We start from the raw sequence: 14292 nt of genomic DNA on the forward strand, positions 1-14292 counted from the left end.
AAAGGGGACAAGAGAAAAGAGAAAAGAAGAGAAAAGGAAAAAGAGAAAAGAAAATAGAGGGGACAAGAGAAAAGAGAAAAGAAGAGAGAAGTGAAAAGAAGAGGAAAGAGAAAAGACAAAACAAGAGAAAAGAGAAAAAGAGAATAGAAGACAAAAGGGAACAGAGGAAAGAAGACAAAAGAGAACAGAAGAAAATAGAGAAAAGAGAAAAGAAGAGAACAGAATAAAAGAAGTGAAAAGGGAAAAGAGTAAAGAAGAGAAAAGAAAAGAAAAGAGAAAAGAGAAAAAAGAGTAAAGAAGAGAAAAGAGAAAAGAGAAATGAAAAGTGAAAAGAGAAAAGAAGAGAAAAGAAATGAAAAGAAGATAAAAGGAGAAAAGAAGTGAAAAAAGGTTAACGAAAAAAGAAGAGAAAAGAAGAGAAAAGAGAAAAGAGAAAAAGAGAATAGAGAAAAGAAGTGTAAAGGGAAAAGAGAACAGAAGAGAAAAGGGAAAAGAGAAAAGAAGATAAAAGTGAAAAGAGAACAGAAGAGAAAAGAGGAAATAGAAAAGAAGAGAAAAGAGAAAAGAGAAAAGAAGAGAAAAGGAAAAGAGAAAAGAAAATAGATGGGACAAGAGAAAAGAGAAAAGAAGAGAGAAGAGAAAAGAAGAGGAAAGAGAAAAGACAAAACAAGGGAAAAGAGAAAAAGAATAGAGGAGAAAAGGGAACAGAGGAAAAAAGACAAAACAGAACAGAAGAGAATAGAGAAAAGAGAAAAGAAGATGAAAATAAACACAAGAAGAGAAAATAGAAAAGAGTAAAGAAGAGAAAAGAAGAGAAAAGAGAAAAGAGAAATGAAAAGTGAAAAGACAAAAGAAGAGAAAAGAAATCAAAAGAAGAGAAAAGAGAAAAAGAGAAAAGAAGAGAAAAAACGGAAAAGAAAAAAGAAGAGAAAAGAAGAGAAAAGAGAACAGACGAGAATAGAGAAAAGAGAAAAGAGACAAGAAGAGAAAAGAGGAAAGAGAAAAGAAGAGAAAAGAGGGAAGAGAAAAGAAGAGAAAAGGAAAAGAGAAAAGAAAATAGATGGGTCAAGAGAAAAGAGAACAGAAGAGAATAGAGAAAAGAGAAAAGAGACAAGAAGAGAAAAGAGAAAAGAGAAAAGAAAAGTGAAAAGTGAAAAGTGAAAAGTGAAAAGTTAAGGGTAAAGAAATGAAAAGAAGAGAAAAGAGAAAAGAAGAGAAAAAAGAAAACAAGAGAAAAGGGGAAAGAGAAAAAGAGGCGAAAAGAGAAAAGAGAAAAAAGAAAAGAGAAAAGAAGAGAAAAGGATAAAGAGAAAAGAAAATAAAGGGGTCAAGAGAAAAGAGAAAAGAAGAGAAAAGGAAAAAGAGAAAAGAAAATAGAGGGGACAAGAGAAAAGAGAAAAGAAGAGAGAAGAGAAAAGAAGAGGAAAGAGAAAAGACAAAACAAGAAAAAAGAGAAAAAGAGAATAGAAGACAAAAGGGAACAGAGGAAAGAAGACAAAAGAGAACAGAAGAAAATAGAGAAAAGAGAAAAGAAGAGAACAGAATAAAAGAAGTGAAAAGGGAAAGGAGTAAAGAAGAGAAAAGGGAAAAGAGAAAAGAACTGAAAAGAGAAAAGAAGAGAAAAGAGAAGAGAGAAAAAAGAAAAGAGAAAAGAAGAGAAAAGAAAAAAGAGGAGAAAAGGGAAAAGAGAAATGAAAAGTGAAAAGAGTAAAGAAATCAAAAGAAGAGAAAAGAGAAAAGAGAAAAGAAAAGTGAAAAGTGAAAAGTGAAAAGTTTAGGGTAAAGAAATGAAAAGAAGAGAAAAGAGAAAAGAAGAGAAAAAAGAAAACAAGAGAAAAGGGAAAAGAGAAAAAGGAAAAGAGAAAAAGAAGAGAAAAGAGAAAAAAGAAAAGAGAAAAGAAGAGAAAAGGAAAACGAGAAACGAAATAAAGGGGACAAGAGAAAAGAGAAAAGTCGAGAAAAGGAAAAAGAGAAAAGAAAATAGAGGGGACAAGAGAAAAGAGAAAAGAAGAGAGAAGAGAAAAGAAGAGGACAGAGAAAAGACAAAACAAGGGAAAAGAAAAAAGAAGAGAAAAGAAGGGAAAAGAGAACAGAAGCGAATAGAGAAAAGAGAAAAGAGACAAGAAGAGAAAAGGGAAAAGAGAAATGAAAAGTGAAAAGAGTAAAGAAATCAAAAGAAGAGAAAAGAGAAGAGAGAAAAGAAAGGTGAAAAGTGAAAAGTGAAAAGTTTAGGGTAAAGAAATGAAAAGAAGAGAAAAGAGAAAAGAAGAGAAAAAAGAAAACAAGAGAAAAGGGAAAAGAGAAAAAGGAAAAGAGAAAAAGAAGAGAAAAGAGAAAAGAGAAAAAAGAAAAGAGAAAAGAAGAGAAAAGGAAAAAGAAAAGAAAATAAAAGGGACAAGAGAAAAGAGAAAAGTCGAGAAAAGGAAAAAGAGAAAAGAAAATAGAGGGGACAAGAGAAAAGAGAAAAGAGGAGAGAAGAGAAAAGAAGAGGAAAGAGAAAAGACAAAACAAGAGAAAAGAGAAAAAGAGAATTGAAGACAAAAGGGAACAGAGGAAAGAAGACAAAAGAGAACAGAAGAAAATAGAGAAAAGAGAAAAGAAGAGAACAGAATAAAAGAAGTGATAAGGGAAAAGAGTAAAGAAGAGAAAAGAAGAGAAAAGAGAAAAGAGAAAAGAAGAGAAAAGGGAAAAGAGAAAAGAACAGAAAAGAGAAAAGGGAAAGGAGATAAGAAGAGAAAAGAGAAATAGAGAATAGAGAAAAGAAGAGTAAAGGGAAAAGAGAACAGTAGAGAAAAGGGAAAAGAGAAAAGAAGAGAAAAGAAGATAAAAGTGAAAAGAGAACAGAAGAGAAAAAAAATGAAAAGAAGAGAAAAGAGAAAAAGAGAAAAGAAGAGAAAAAAGGGAAAAGAAAAAAGAAGAGAAAAGAAGAGAAAAGAGAAAAAGAGAATAGAGAAAAGAAGAGTAAAGGGAAAAGAGATAAGAAGAGAAAAGAAGATAAAAGTGAAAAGAGTACACAAGAGAAAAGAGGAAAGAGAAAAAAGAGAAAAGAGAAAAGAGAAAAGAAGAGAAAAGGGAAAAGAGAAAAGAAAATAGATGGGACAAGAGAAAAGAGAAAAGAAGAGAGAAGAGAAAAGAAGAGGAAAGAGAAAAGACAAAACAAGAGAAAAGAGAAAAAGAGAATACAGGAGAAAAGGGAACAGAGGAAAGAAGACAAAACAGAACAGAAGAGAATAGAGAAAAGAAAAAAGAAGATGAAAGTAGACAGAAGAAGAGAAAATAGAAAAGAGTAAAGAAGAGAAAAGAAGAGAAAAGAGAACAGAGAAAAAAAGAGAAAAGAAGAGAGAAGAGAAAAGAGAAAAGAATAAGGAAAAGAGAAAAGAAGAGAATAGAGAAAAGAAGAAAAAAGATAAAAGAGAAAAGTGAATAGAAGAGAAAAGAATACAAAAAAGAAAAGAGAAAAGAGAAATGAAGGGAAAAACAGAGAAAAGAGAAAAAAAGAGAAAAGGGAAAAGAGAAAAAAGAAAAGTGAAAAGAAGAGAAAAGAGAAAAGAGAAAAGAAAAGGGAAAAGAGAAAAGAAGAGAAAAGGGAAAAGAGAAAAGAACTGATAAGAGAAAAGAAGAGAAAAGAGAAGAGAGAAAAAAGAAAAGAGAAAAGAAGAGAAAAGAAAAAAGAAGAGAAAAGGGAAAAGAAGAGAAAACGGAAAAGAAGAGAAAAAAGAAGAGAAAAGGGAAAAGAGAAATGAAAAGTGAAAAGAGAAAAGAAATCAAAAGAAGAGAAAAGAGAAAAGAGAAAAGAAAAGTGAAAAGTGAAAAGTGAAAAGTGAAAAGTTAAGGATAAAGAAATGAAAAGAAGAGAAAAGAGAAAAGAAGAGAAAAAAGAAAACAAGAAAAAAGGGAAACGAGAAAAAGGAAAAGAGAAAAAGAAGAGAAAAGAGAAAAGAGAAAAAAGAAAAGACAAAAGAAGAGAAAAGGAAAAAGAGAAAAGAAAATAAAGGGGACAAGAGAAAAGAGAAAAGAAGAGAGAAGAGAAAAGAAGAGGAAAGAGAAAAGACAAAACAAGAGAAAAGAGAAAAAGAGAATACAGGAGAAAAAGGAACAGAGGAAAAAAGACAAAACAGAACAGAAGAGAATAGAGAAAAGAGAAAAGAAGATGAAAGTAGACAGAAGAAGAGAAAATAGAAAAGAGTAAAGAAGAGAAAAGAAGAGAAAAGAGAACAGAGAAAAGAAGAGAAAAGAAGAGAAAAGAGAAAAGAGAAATGAAAAGTGAAAAGAGAAAAGAAGAGAAAAGAAATCAAAAGAAGAGAAAAGGAAAAAGAGATAAGAAAATAAAGGGGACAAGAGAAAAGAGAAAAGAAGAGAAAAGGAAAAAGAGAAAAGAAAATAGAGGGGACAAGAGAAAAGAGAAAAGAAGAGAGAAGTGAAAAGAAGAGGAAAGAGAAAAGACAAAACAAGAGAAAAGAGAAAAAGAGAATAGAAGACAAAAGGGAACAGAGGAAAGAAGACAAAAGAGAACAGAAGAAAATAGAGAAAAGAGAAAAGAAGAGAACAGAATAAAAGAAGTGAAAAGGGAAAAGAGTAAAGAAGAGAAAAGAAAAGAAAAGAGAAAAGAGAAAAAAGAGTAAAGAAGAGAAAAGAGAAAAGAGAAATGAAAAGTGAAAAGAGAAAAGAAGAGAAAAGAAATGAAAAGAAGATAAAAGGAGAAAAGAAGTGAAAAAAGGTTAACGAAAAAAGAAGAGAAAAGAAGAGAAAAGAGAAAAGAGAAAAAGAGAATAGAGAAAAGAAGTGTAAAGGGAAAAGAGAACAGAAGAGAAAAGGGAAAAGAGAAAAGAAGATAAAAGTGAAAAGAGAACAGAAGAGAAAAGAGGAAATAGAAAAGAAGAGAAAAGAGAAAAGAGAAAAGAAGAGAAAAGGAAAAGAGAAAAGAAAATAGATGGGACAAGAGAAAAGAGAAAAGAAGAGAGAAGAGAAAAGAAGAGGAAAGAGAAAAGACAAAACAAGGGAAAAGAGAAAAAGAATAGAGGAGAAAAGGGAACAGAGGAAAAAAGACAAAACAGAACAGAAGAGAATAGAGAAAAGAGAAAAGAAGATGAAAATAAACACAAGAAGAGAAAATAGAAAAGAGTAAAGAAGAGAAAAGAAGAGAAAAGAGAAAAGAGAAATGAAAAGTGAAAAGACAAAAGAAGAGAAAAGAAATCAAAAGAAGAGAAAAGAGAAAAAGAGAAAAGAAGAGAAAAAACGGAAAAGAAAAAAGAAGAGAAAAGAAGAGAAAAGAGAACAGACGAGAATAGAGAAAAGAGAAAAGAGACAAGAAGAGAAAAGAGGAAAGAGAAAAGAAGAGAAAAGAGGGAAGAGAAAAGAAGAGAAAGGGAAAAGAGAAAAGAAAATAGATGGGTCAAGAGAAAAGAGAACAGAAGAGAATAGAGAAAAGAGAAAAGAGACAAGAAGAGAAAAGAGAAAAGAGAAAAGAAAAGTGAAAAGTGAAAAGTGAAAAGTTAAGGGTAAAGAAATGAAAAGAAGAGAAAAGAGAAAAGAAGAGAAAAAAGAAAACAAGAGAAAAGGGGAAAGAGAAAAAGAGGCGAAAAGAGAAAAGAGAAAAAAGAAAAGAGAAAAGAAGAGAAAAGGAAAAAGAGAAAAGAAAATAAAGGGGTCAAGAGAAAAGAGAAAAGAAGAGAAAAGGAAAAAGAGAAAAGAAAATAGAGGGGACAAGAGAAAAGAGAAAAGAAGAGAGAAGAGAAAAGAAGAGGAAAGAGAAAAGACAAAACAAGAAAAAAGAGAAAAAGAGAATAGAAGACAAAAGGGAACAGAGGAAAGAAGACAAAAGAGAACAGAAGAAAATAGAGAAAAGAGAAAAGAAGAGAACAGAATAAAAGAAGTGAAAAGGGAAAGGAGTAAAGAAGAGAAAAGGGAAAAGAGAAAAGAACTGAAAAGAGAAAAGAAGAGAAAAGAGAAGAGAGAAAAAAGAAAAGAGAAAAGAAGAGAAAAGAAAAAAGAGGAGAAAAGGGAAAAGAGAAATGAAAAGTGAAAAGAGTAAAGAAATCAAAAGAAGAGAAAAGAGAAAAGAGAAAAGAAAAGTGAAAAGTGAAAAGTGAAAAGTGAAAAGTTTAGGGTAAAGAAATGAAAAGAAGAGAAAAGAGAAAAGAAGAGAAAAAAGAAAACAAGAGAAAAGGGAAAAGAGAAAAAGGAAAAGAGAAAAAGAAGAGAAAAGAGAAAAGAGAAAAAAGAAAAGAGAAAAGAAGAGAAAAGGAAAACGAGAAACGAAATAAAGGGGACAAGAGAAAAGAGAAAAGTCGAGAAAAGGAAAAAGAGAAAAGAAAATAGAGGGGACAAGAGAAAAGAGAAAAGAAGAGAGAAGAGAAAAGAAGAGGACAGAGAAAAGACAAAACAAGGGAAAAGAAAAAAGAAGAGAAAAGAAGGGAGAAGAGAACAGAAGCGAATAGAGAAAAGAGAAAAGAGACAAGAAGAGAAAAGGGAAAAGAGAAATGAAAAGTGAAAAGAGTAAAGAAATCAAAAGAAGAGAAAAGAGAAGAGAGAAAAGAAAAGTGAAAAGTGAAAAGTGAAAAGTTTAGGGTAAAGAAATGAAAAGAAGAGAAAAGAGAAAAGAAGAGAAAAAAGAAAACAAGAGAAAAGGGAAAAGAGAAAAAGGAAAAGAGAAAAAGAAGAGAAAAGAGAAAAGAGAAAAAAGAAAAGAGAAAAGAAGAGAAAAGGAAAACGAGAAACGAAATAAAGGGGACAAGAGAAAAGAGAAAAGTCGAGAAAAGGAAAAAGAGAAAAGAAAATAGAGGGGACAAGAGAAAAGAGAAAAGAGGAGAGAAGAGAAAAGAAGAGGAAAGAGAAAAGACAAAACAAGAGAAAAGAGAAAAAGAGAATTGAAGACAAAAGGGAACAGAGGAAAGAAGACAAAAGAGAACAGAAGAAAATAGAGAAAAGAGAAAAGAAGAGAACAGAATAAAAGAAGTGATAAGGGAAAAGAGTAAAGAAGAGAAAAGAAGAGAAAAGAGAAAAGAGAAAAGAAGAGAAAAGGGAAAAGAGAAAAGAACAGAAAAGAGAAAAGGGAAAGGAGATAAGAAGAGAAAAGAGAAATAGAGAATAGAGAAAAGAAGAGTAAAGGGAAAAGAGAACAGTAGAGAAAAGGGAAAAGAGAAAAGAAGATAAAAGTGAAAAGAGAACAGAAGAGAAAAAAAATGAAAAGAAGAGAAAAGAGAAAAAGAGAAAAGAAGAGAAAAAAGGGAAAAGAAAAAAGAAGAGAAAAGAAGAGAAAAGAGAAAAGAGGAGAAAAGGAAAAAGAGAAAAGAACAGAAAAGAGAAAAGGGAAAAGAGATAAGTAGAGAAAAGAGAAAAAGAGAATAGAGAAAAGAAGGGTAAAGGGAAAAGAGATAAGAAGAGAAAAGAAGATAAAAGTGAAAAGAGTACACAAGAGAAAAGAGGAAAGAGAAAAAAGAGAAAAGAGAAAAGAGAAAAGAAGAGAAAAGGGAAAAGAGAAAAGAAAATAGATGGGACAAGAGAAAAGAGAAAAGAAGAGAGAAGAGAAAAGAAGAGGAAAGAGAAAAGACAAAACAAGAGAAAAGAGAAAAAGAGAATACAGGAGAAAAGGGAACAGAGGAAAGAAGACAAAACAGAACAGAAGAGAATAGAGAAAAGAAAAAAGAAGATGAAAGTAGACAGAAGAAGAGAAAATAGAAAAGAGTAAAGAAGAGAAAAGAAGAGAAAAGAGAACAGAGAAAAAAAGAGAAAAGAAGAGAGAAGAGAAAAGAGAAAAGAATAAGGAAAAGAGAAAAGAAGAGAATAGAGAAAAGAAGAAAAAAGATAAAAGAGAAAAGTGAATAGAAGAGAAAAGAATACAAAAAAGAAAAGAGAAAAGAGAAATGAAGGGAAAAACAGAGAAAAGAGAAAAAAAGAGAAAAGGGAAAAGAGAAAAAAGAAAAGTGAAAAGAAGAGAAAAGAGAAAAGAGAAAAGAAAAGGGAAAAGAGAAAAGAAGAGAAAAGGGAAAAGAGAAAAGAACTGCTAAGAGAAAAGAAGAGAAAAGAGAAGAGAGAAAAAAGAAAAGAGAAAAGAAGAGAAAAGAAAAAAGAAGAGAAAAGGGAAAAGAAGAGAAAAAGAAGAGAAAACGGAAAAGAAGAGAAAAAAGAAGAGAAAAGGGAAAAGAGAAATGAAAAGTGAAAAGAGAAAAGAAATCAAAAGAAGAGAAAAGAGAAAAGAGAAAAGAGAAAAGAGAAAAGAAAAGTGGAAAGTGAAAAGTGAAAAGTGAAAAGTTAAGGATAAAGAAATGAAAAGAAGAGAAAAGAGAAAAGAAGAGAAAAAAGAAAACAAGAAAAAAGGGAAACGAGAAAAAGGAAAAGAGAAAAAGAAGAGAAAAGAGAAAAGAGAAAAAAGAAAAGACAAAAGAAGAGAAAAGGAAAAAGAGAAAAGAAAATAAAGGGGACAAGAGAAAAGAGAAAAGAAGAGAGAAGAGAAAAGAAGAGGAAAGAGAAAAGACAAAACAAGAGAAAAGAGAAAAAGAGAATACAGGAGAAAAAGGAACAGAGGAAAAAAGACAAAACAGAACAGAAGAGAATAGAGAAAAGAGAAAAGAAGATGAAAGTAGACAGAAGAAGAGAAAATAGAAAAGAGTAAAGAAGAGAAAAGAAGAGAAAAGAGAACAGAGAAAAGAAGAGAAAAGAAGAGAAAAGAGGAAAGAGAAATGAAAAGTGAAAAGAGAAAAGAAGAGAAAAGAAATCAAAAGAAGAGAAAAGGAAAAAGAGATAAGAAAATAAAGGGGACAAGAGAAAAGAGAAAAGAAGAGAAAAGGAAAAAGAGAAAAGAAAATAGAGGGGACAAGAGAAAAGAGAAAAGAAGAGAGAAGTGAAAAGAAGAGGAAAGAGAAAAGACAAAACAAGAGAAAAGAGAAAAAGAGAATAGAAGACAAAAGGGAACAGAGGAAAGAAGACAAAAGAGAACAGAAGAAAATAGAGAAAAGAGAAAAGAAGAGAACAGAATAAAAGAAGTGAAAAGGGAAAAGAGTAAAGAAGAGAAAAGAAAAGAAAAGAGAAAAGAGAAAAAAGAGTAAAGAAGAGAAAAGAGAAAAGAGAAATGAAAAGTGAAAAGAGAAAAGAAGAGAAAAGAAATGAAAAGAAGATAAAAGGAGAAAAGAAGTGAAAAAAGGTTAACGAAAAAAGAAGAGAAAAGAAGAGAAAAGAGAAAAGAGAAAAAGAGAATAGAGAAAAGAAGTGTAAAGGGAAAAGAGAACAGAAGAGAAAAGGGAAAAGAGAAAAGAAGATAAAAGTGAAAAGAGAACAGAAGAGAAAAGAGGAAATAGAAAAGAAGAGAAAAGAGAAAAGAGAAAAGAAGAGAAAAGGAAAAGAGAAAAGAAAATAGATGGGACAAGAGAAAAGAGAAAAGAAGAGAGAAGAGAAAAGAAGAGGAAAGAGAAAAGACAAAACAAGGGAAAAGAGAAAAAGAATAGAGGAGAAAAGGGAACAGAGGAAAAAAGACAAAACAGAACAGAAGAGAATAGAGAAAAGAGAAAAGAAGATGAAAATAAACACAAGAAGAGAAAATAGAAAAGAGTAAAGAAGAGAAAAGAAGAGAAAAGAGAAAAGAGAAATGAAAAGTGAAAAGACAAAAGAAGAGAAAAGAAATCAAAAGAAGAGAAAAGAGAAAAAGAGAAAAGAAGAGAAAAAACGGAAAAGAAAAAAGAAGAGAAAAGAAGAGAAAAGAGAACAGACGAGAATAGAGAAAAGAGAAAAGAGACAAGAAGAGAAAAGAGGAAAGAGAAAAGAAGAGAAAAGAGGGAAGAGAAAAGAAGAGAAAAGGAAAAGAGAAAAGAAAATAGATGGGTCAAGAGAAAAGAGAACAGAAGAGAATAGAGAAAAGAGAAAAGAGACAAGAAGAGAAAAGAGAAAAGAGAAAAGAAAAGTGAAAAGTGAAAAGTGAAAAGTTAAGGGTAAAGAAATGAAAAGAAGAGAAAAGAGAAAAGAAGAGAAAAAAGAAAACAAGAGAAAAGTGGAAAGAGAAAAAGAGGCGAAAAGAGAAAAGAGAAAAAAGAAAAGAGAAAAGAAGAGAAAAGGAAAAAGAGAAAAGAAAATAAAGGGGTCAAGAGAAAAGAGAAAAGAAGAGAAAAGGAAAAAGAGAAAAGAAAATAGAGGGGACAAGAGAAAAGAGAAAAGAAGAGAGAAGAGAAAAGAAGAGGAAAGAGAAAAGACAAAACAAGAAAAAAGAGAAAAAGAGAATAGAAGACAAAAGGGAACAGAGGAAAGAAGACAAAAGAGAACAGAAGAAAATAGAGAAAAGAGAAAAGAAGAGAACAGAATAAAAGAAGTGAAAAGGGAAAGGAGTAAAGAAGAGAAAAGGGAAAAGAGAAAAGAACTGAAAAGAGAAAAGAAGAGAAAAGAGAAGAGAGAAAAAAGAAAAGAGAAAAGAAGAGAAAAGAAAAAAGAGGAGAAAAGGGAAAAGAGAAATGAAAAGTGAAAAGAGTAAAGAAATCAAAAGAAGAGAAAAGAGAAAAGAGAAAAGAAAAGTGAAAAGTGAAAAGTGAAAAGTGAAAAGTTTAGGGTAAAGAAATGAAAAGAAGAGAAAAGAGAAAAGAAGAGAAAAAAGAAAACAAGAGAAAAGGGAAAAGAGAAAAAGGAAAAGAGAAAAAGAAGAGAAAAGAGAAAAGAGAAAAAAGAAAAGAGAAAAGAAGAGAAAAGGAAAACGAGAAATGAAATAAAGGGGACAAGAGAAAAGAGAAAAGTCGAGAAAAGGAAAAAGAGAAAAGAAAATAGAGGGGACAAGAGAAAAGAGAAAAGAAGAGAGAAGAGAAAAGAAGAGGACAGAGAAAAGACAAAACAAGGGAAAAGAAAAAAGAAGAGAAAAGAAGGGAAAAGAGAACAGAAGCGAATAGAGAAAAGAGAAAAGAGACAAGAAGAGAAAAGGGAAAACAGAAATGAAAAGTGAAAAGAGTAAAGAAATCAAAAGAAGAGAAAAGAGAAGAGAGAAAAGAAAAGTGAAAAGTGAAAAGTGAAAAGTTTAGGGTAAAGAAATGAAAAGAAGAGAAAAGAGAAAAGAAGAGAAAAAAGAAAACAAGAGAAAAGGGAAAAGAGAAAAAGGAAAAGAGAAAAAGAAGAGAAAAGAGAAAAGAGAAAAAAGAAAAGAGAAAAGAAGAGAAAAGGAAAAAGAAAAGAAAATAAAAGGGACAAGAGAAAAGAGAAAAGAAGAGAAAAGGAAAAAGAGAAAAGAAAATAGAGGGGACAAGAGAAAAGAGAAAAGAGGAGAGAAGAGAAAAGAAGAGGAAAGAGAAAAGACAAAACAAGAGAAAAGAGAAAAAGAGAATTGAAGACAAAAGGGAACAGAGGAAAGAAGACAAAAGAGAACAGAAGAAAATAGAGAAAAGAGAAAAGAAGAGAACAGAATAAAAGAAGTGATAAGGGAAAAGAGTAAAGAAGAGAAAAGAAGAGAAAAGAGAAAAGAGAAAAGAAGAGAAAAGGGAAAAGAGAAAAGAACAGAAAAGAGAAAAGGGAAAGGAGATAAGAAGAGAAAAGAGAAATAGAGAATAGAGAAAAGAAGAGTAAAGGGAAAAGAGAACAGTAGAGAAAAGGGAAAAGAGAAAAGAAGAGAAAAGAAGATAAAAGTGAAAAGAGAACAGAAGAGAAAAAAAATGAAAAGAAGAGAAAAGAGAAAAAGAGAAAAGAAGAGAAAAAAGGGAAAAGAAAAAAGAAGAGAAAAGAAGAGAAAAGAGAAAAGAGGAGAAAAGGAAAAAGAGAAAAGAACAGAAAAGAGAAAAGGGAAAAGAGATAAGTAGAGAAAAGAGAAAAAGAGAATAGAGAAAAGAAGGGTAAAGGGAAAAGAGATAAGAAGAGAAAAGAAGATAAAAGTGAAAAGAGTACACAAGAGAAAAGAGGAAAGAGAAAAAAGAGAAAAGAGAAAAGAAGAGAAAAGGGAAAAGAGAAAAGAAAATAGATGGGACAAGAGAAAAGAGAAAAGAAGAGAGAAGAGAAAAGAAGAGGAAAGAGAAAAGACAAAACAAGAGAAAAGAGAAAAAGAGAATACAGGAGAAAAGGGAACAGAGGAAAGAAGACAAAACAGAACAGAAGAGAATAGAGAAAAGAAAAAAGAAGATGAAAGTAGACAGAAGAAGAGAAAATAGAAAAGAGTAAAGAAGAGAAAAGAAGAGAAAAGAGAACAGAGAAAAAAAGAGAAAAGAAGAGAGAAGAGAAAAGAGAAAAGAATAAGGAAAAGAGAAAAGAAGAGAATAGAGAAAAGAAGAAAAAAGATAAAAGAGAAAAGTGAATAGAAGAGAAAAGAATACAAAAAAGAAAAGAGAAAAGAGAAATGAAGGGAAAAACAGAGAAAAGAGAAAAAAAGAGAAAAGGGAAAAGAGAAAAAAGAAAAGTGAAAAGAAGAGAAAAGAGAAAAGAGAAAAGAAAAGGGAAAAGAGAAAAGAAGGGAAAAGAGAAAAGAACTGATAAGAGAAAAGAAGAGAAAAGAGAAGAGAGAAAAAAGAAAAGAGAAAAGAAGAGAAAAGAGAAAAGAGGAGAAAAGGAAAAAGAGAAAAGAACAGAAAAGAGAAAAGGGAAAAGAGATAAGTAGAGAAAAGAGAAAAAGAGAATAGAGAAAAGAAGAGTAAAGGGAAAAGAGATAAGAAGAGAAAAGAAGATAAAAGTGAAAAGAGTACACAAGAGAAAAGAGGAAAGAAAAAAAAGAGAAAAGAGAAAAGAGAAAAGAAGAGAAAAGGGAAAAGAGAAAAGAAAATAGATGGGACAAGAGAAAAGAGAAAAGAAGAGAGAAGAGAAAAGAAGAGGAAAGAGAAAAGACAAAACAAGAGAAAAGAGAAAAAGAGAATACAGGAGAAAAGGGAACAGAGGAAAGAAGACAAAACAGAACAGAAGAGAATAGAGAAAAGAAAAAAGAAGATGAAAGTAGACAGAAGAAGAGAAAATAGAAAAGAGTAAAGAAGAGAAAAGAAGAGAAAAGAGAACAGAGAAAAAAAGAGAAAAGAAGAGAGAAGAGAAAAGAGAAAAGAATAAGGAAAAGAGAAAAGAAGAGAATAGAGAAAAGAAGAAAAAAGATAAAAGAGAAAAGTGAATAGAAGAGAAAAGAATACAAAAAAGAAAAGAGAAAAGAGAAATGAAGGGAAAAACAGAGAAAAGAGAAAAAAGAGAAAAGGGAAAAGAGAAAAAAGAAAAGTGAAAAGAAGAGAAAAGAGAAAAGAGAAAAGAAAAGGGAAAAGAGAAAAGAAGAGAAAAGGGAAAAGAGAAAAGAACTGATAAGAGAAAAGAAGAGAAAAGAGAAGAGAGAAAAAAGAAAAGAGAAAAGAAGAGAAAAGAAAAAAGAAGAGAAAAGGGAAAAGAAGAGAAAAAGAAGAGAAAACGGAAAAGAAGAGAAAAAAGAAGAGAAAAGGGAAAAGAGAAATGAAAAGTGAAAAGAGAAAAGAAATCAAAAGAAGAGAAAAGAGAAAAGAGAAAAGAAAAGTGAAAAGTGAAAAGTGAAAAGTGAAAAGTTAAGGATAAAGAAATGAAAAGAAGAGAAAAGAGAAAAGAAGAGAAAAAAGAAAACAAGAAAAAAGGGAAACGAGAAAAAGGAAAAGAGAAAAAGAAGAGAAAAGAGAAAAGAGAAAAAAGAAAAGACAAAAGAAGAGAAAAGGAAAAAGAGAAAAGAAAATAAAGGGGACAAGAGAAAAGAGAAAAGAAGAGAGAAGAGAAAAGAAGAGGAAAGAGAAAAGACAAAACAAGAGAAAAGAGAAAAAGAGAATACAGGAGAAAAAGGAACAGAGGAAAAAAGACAAAACAGAACAGAAGAGAATAGAGAAAAGAGAAAAGAAGATGAAAGTAGACAGAAGAAGAGAAAATTGAAAAGAGTAAAGAAGAGAAAAGAAGAGAAAAGAGAACAGAGAAAAGAAGAGAAAAGAAGAGAAAAGAGAAAAGAGAAATGAAAAGTGAAAAGAGAAAAGAAGAGAAAAGAAATCAAAAGAAGAGAAAAGGAAAAAGAGATAAGAAAATAAAGGGGACAAGAGAAAAGAGAAAAGAAGAGAAAAGGAAAAAGAGAAAAGAAAATAGAGGGGACAAGAGAAAAGAGAAAAGAAGAGAGAAGTGAAAAGAAGAGGAAAGAGAAAAGACAAAACAAGAGAAAAGAGAAAAAGAGAATAGAAGACAAAAGGGAACAGAGGAAAGAAGACAAAAGAGAACAGAAGAAAATAGAGAAAAGAGAAAAGAAGAGAACAGAATAAAAGAAGTGAAAAGGGAAAAGAGTAAAGAAGAGAAAAGAAAAGAAAAGAGAAAAGAGAAAAAAGAGTAAAGAAGAGAAAAGAGAAAAGAGAAATGAAAAGTGAAAAGAGAAAA

This window comes from Chiloscyllium punctatum, chromosome 14, assembly GCF_047496795.1.
Source record: "Chiloscyllium punctatum isolate Juve2018m chromosome 14, sChiPun1.3, whole genome shotgun sequence".
In the NCBI taxonomy this organism is placed as follows: domain Eukaryota; kingdom Metazoa; phylum Chordata; class Chondrichthyes; order Orectolobiformes; family Hemiscylliidae; genus Chiloscyllium; species Chiloscyllium punctatum.